Source organism: Microtus ochrogaster, linkage group LG3 (genome assembly GCF_000317375.1).
Source record: "Microtus ochrogaster isolate Prairie Vole_2 linkage group LG3, MicOch1.0, whole genome shotgun sequence".
Lineage (NCBI taxonomy): Eukaryota > Metazoa > Chordata > Mammalia > Rodentia > Cricetidae > Microtus > Microtus ochrogaster.
The window spans coordinates 14,881,223-14,886,142 of NC_022029.1; the positions used below are offsets into that span (position 1 = coordinate 14,881,223).

Sequence of the window (4,920 nt, forward strand, 5' to 3'; positions counted from 1 at the left end):
TCCACCCAGCAAGGACCAATGATAGTGTCCTTATGATTCCTTGTGTGATGTTGGTTCCTGTTAGTCATCTTAACAAGACTCTGTGAGGCATCTTCTGTGCTTTGAGAGATCCATAAACATGATCTTTTTAGGAGTACATAGTATCCTTAGGGATAGCCAAGCACACAGAATTCTTGCTGCACTGGAGTCAAATTGATAGACTTTTTGGAATGGTTGACAATTACCAATACCTGGAGGTTTTAAAACTTATTTTATATACTCTGTGAATACACTGCTCCAACTTTTATTTCTTATAGAACTCATGATTCATCTACTGTAGAAGAAACATTAAAAAATGTTTCAAGTTGAAATGGAGCAAAATAAACTAGATTAGGTCAGACTCTTGTTTGAGAGTTGAATCTCCTATACTGTAATTGGCTCATGTCGGGGAGCCTTCCTTGCCTCCCTGCCCCATAACAAAGAGAACTTGCTTATTTACACAGCTTGTGGTAAGTATCATATGATAGGAAGCATGCATCATTTTACATTAGAGGACATTGAAAACTAATGAGGAAGGATAAAACAGGTTCACCAATAGCTATGATGCAAGGCAACAGGTGGCAATTATCAAAAAATCTAGTATATTCTCTAATATATTACTATTTTAGAATAATATTTTAAGGAATATATAAATGAAGACATTGACTTAAAATGCAAGAGATTTTAGAGGAAGAATATGGATCTCATAAAATATCATCTGTTTCTAACTGTTTGGTAGGGTCTGGGGAGGAGGTATTGGGTTCGGGTAGGTATAGCTATAGTAGTAACAGAAGAACTGGTTTCAGTGACAACATAGGGCAGAAGCAGTGGTATATGAACCTGAGAGATCAGAGAGGGTACTGTGGGTAATGCACAGATGAAGAAGACCAGCCTGTTAGTTAAGGGATCCTCAGGAGTCACCGTATTTTTCATGGATAAAGACAATATATCAGCAACTTGATATTTATTATATATAAAATACAGAAAGCCCTCTTTATAGTTTTAAAAATAAATCTTAGAGATGTATCTTTTGTATTACAATAGTATCTATATTATGTGGCATCTTAAGCATGTTTTTTATAATCATAAGTTTAGGTAGGGATGATATATAAGAACATTAAAAAGCAACATTAAGAAAAAAACAATGTCATCTGAAGTTATATATTATTTGTATATTATATTCTTACTGAAAATATTTTGACAAATACAACTTATCTACTGAAGGAAACTGGGCTTGGTATCTTTAGTGTCACCAAAGGGAGCCCTTTGGGGTTAGAAAAGCATGTGTTGTTCAGAAAGGAAAACACTTCATGATTTTCAACACTCCAACTATCGTCAAAGAAAGTGCCCACTTTATCTCATACCTTAGGTTTGAGCAGGTTGGAATAGGCATTGAGAGCCTCTTTCAAGCATGTGCTATCTGAGTATTTTGAGAATTCTGAGATGAGTGCTAATCTTGGAGGGCCTGATTTGCACATCATCTTTCAACACTGTGATTTTTTTATGTAATCTCCATATTTATTGTGTGATAATTTACTTGATGCTCAGATACAAGAACTCATTAGAAAAGGGAGGCAGAAATGTGGGTACTGATGCAAATTCTTCCTCTGAACAAACTGACATATCAAACCAGTTTTATTAGCGACTTTAATTAACGACAAACTTTGACATTGCAGCTTGGACCATTGGTGATCTTTGGTGATACTTAACCATTTAGCATTCTGTTTTAAATAAGTAGGAATATAAATAAGTAGGCCAAATGAATTCAAATCTTTAAATATATCAATGAGCGATCGAACTTGTTTATTCATGCAGGAATATCACTTTTTGTATAAAACACAATGTTAGCTTTATGACAATGAAGACCTATGCATGTGGGGCCACTTTGAGCAAAGCTGGGGCCTCATGTTATATAAGGGGTGAGCAATCGTAGAGTTCAGACATTGACAAAAATGTCAAAAGCAAGAGTATTTAGATACTCGTTGACCTTTAGCAATAAAAACATGGTTACTTAAAAATCATTGTTACTCATTGGCTATTTTTCAGAAATATTGGGCTGTCACTGATTGGCTGGCATTCAGAAGCATGGTTAATGATGCAGAGCTGTCATTGATCAACTAGGATGGATTTAGAATTGGTTCTGGTGATTACCTGCTGGCACTGACTGAAAAGAATTAGTCCTTTCTATGAGGGTAGAAATTTCATTGTCACCAGAAAACATGGTTATCAGCCTTCCCGTCTAAAATTTAAAGCTCTGCTCTGACCTTTTTTTCATGTTGAGGAATATAGTGAAAGAGGGATAAAATTATTTTTACAAGATAAAGTATGAAAAAATACTAAATATCATAATGGACTGTCAGAAGTGTTGACAGGTGACGATAACAAGTGATATATGAATCGTTAACTTTTGCATTCACGTTAATGTCTGCATTAAATATTTTTATCTCTGAGCATATTATACTTGGAATAGTCCATGTTGGACTCTGTATTTTCATTGCCTTCCTGATTATGTAGAGCACATTCATTTGCTTCTGATCTGCTGGAGAAAAATTGACACCATGAACTGAATTAGTTTGACATATTACTTAGTAAAAAAGGAAGACAGAGGGAAGTGTCAGGTTGAAGTAATGGTTCTTTCCATTTCCCCTTTGTAAGCATTCTGTTTCAAAAGATTCTGGTCTTCCTTGGCTGGGTGATAAGAAGGATGAGATGAAGGTCATTGGCCAGTGAGTAATAGCATGAAAAGGTAGGCAGGAAGGAATAATTTGAGTGTAGACAAAAAAAAAATGTTCTTCAAAGGATTAATTGGTTTTTTTTTCAAGTGTTCATTTGGAATCCAACACTAGGGTTTTTTTTTTTTTTTATGCTTAAAGAACAAGCCACATATTTTTATTTTTTCCCAGAATTGACTTTTTCTCATCCTGTATCATAGAGGGAATCATAAAACAATTCACAGAATTGCAAAGTTCAATCAGTCAAGTAGTTAAAGAGTATTAAATTAGTATATTGTGTTAGTATGTTATCAATGTCCCTTGGCCGTCACTAACAGGATACAAAGAGGGAGAGGTGGTGTGGGAAGAGGCGAGAGTTGAGTTCACCATGGTTCAACCTTTTTTTTTCCTGAACAAACTGCCCGTGAGGTCCCTCTGCATCTGGTGGCAAAAGGGCCAAGTACACGGGGGTCTCTGCTCCTTCTTCGGGGCTCTTGGGGGCTTCTGGTCCTGCCATGTCTGTTCTCACCCACCCAGGGCAACAGGCACTGAGGAGGATCGTGTCCCCTTTCCTCTGCTCGCTGAGTTTCCGGGCCTGGATTCTCGACAGGACTGTCACCCCAATCTTGCTCACCCCATAAGTACTCTTAGGACAGTCTTCTTTCCCATGTACTCCTCTCTTCGTGTCCTCCACAAACTGTTCATGAGCCCCACCAGCTCCTCCTCTCTGATGGTGGCACGTCGAAACTTCTGCTGCAGCTTTGGGCTGCAGTTTTTCAGGGCCCTGAGACTCAGCATGCTTGATACGTTCACCCCTCTGCCTCGGGGTTTCATTAGAGGGAGCAGCTCAGTGCAGACATCTTGGGTACCAAAAAAGTTTGTTTTCAATGTCACTTCTGCTTGAATGTGGAAGGGGGTTGGGTCAGCATTCTTGAAGGCTATGACCGCGTTGTTGACCAGCAGGTCCCCGTACTCCTTGAGCAAAAAGTCTCGCAGGGCACCGATGCTCTGCAGGTCGTCCATGTCCAGCTGGTGGAAGCGCGGGCTCAGGCCCTCTGCCTGCAGCTGCTGCACCGCCTCCTTGCCCCTTGTCTCATCCCGGGCGGTGAGAACCATGTCCCTTGAGAACTTCCGACAAAGGTCACGCGTGATGGCGAAGCCTATGCTTTTGTTAGCTCCGGTCACCAGAGCCACGTGGCTGCAGGACAACATGGCTGCATGGGTGTAGAGTAGGGGTGGAAGAGTAGAGAACCTGGGGTTAACTCTGCAGCAGGAGGTAGCTGGGCAGCCAGTCCACTCAGTGTTTTTTGTTTTAGCGGTTGTAGGTTGGAGAGCAACACTAGGTTTTCTACATTTATCTAGATGAGTATGCATCCTTGGGTTGGTAAAATGGAGCATCAGGTAAAAGTACTTGCTGTACTCCTAAGATATGAATTAAAACCACCAGAAACCATATAGGAACCAAAGCGTAGTCCTACATTGCACATGCATCTATGGGAGTGGAGGAAAAATGGAAGAATTTCTGGAGCTTGTTGGCCAGCAGCCTACCCCCAGTTTCCTCGAAGACCTTGTATCAAAGGAATAAGGTGGGGAGGTGGGGAGTGATGCAGCAGGAAATCAAGGGTCATCCTCCTGTGGCATTAACATGATGCACACACATGCACTTTCTCTCCCTCTCCCTCTCCCTCTAATACACACACACACACACACACACACACACAAAGACACACACTAAATCATCTTTAAAGGGATAAGGAGATGGGCCTTATCACACAGTGATTGCTTTATATTACTGGCAAAACTGTGTTGTATCACAACATGAGACCACTCTGATGAAAACTGAAATATTCTTGTTTTTAAACATCTCTGATTTTCAAAGCCCCCTTGTAGCCTTTTGGTGAGCCATAGTCTTGTTAGGGGAGCAAGTGCATGACTGTCACTTTATAGTGAATTCTGAAAATGTGTGTGAATGGAACAGTTGGTAAGAGAGGAGATGGATGGAGGCAACTGTTGAGAAATGGCGTAGGACAGTTTTGAAGACGTTTGCAGTGGGCCAGTAGAAAGTTTCAGGCTGACACATGAGCATCAGCTAAAGTAACACAGTAAGTGGGAAAAGATCAGAAGGCAGGCAAATCGGTATATACCTGCAATCATATCACATGAGAGACTGCAGTGGGAGGATGGCCAGAAG

At 40.4% G+C, this 4,920-nt stretch overlaps 1 pseudogene; it reads right to left on the reverse strand.

Annotated features, from left to right (window-relative positions):
* Positions 1-3,060: 3,060 nt before the first annotated feature.
* Positions 3,061-3,941, reverse strand: LOC101981320 (annotated as a pseudogene).
* Positions 3,942-4,920: the final 979 nt, after the last annotated feature.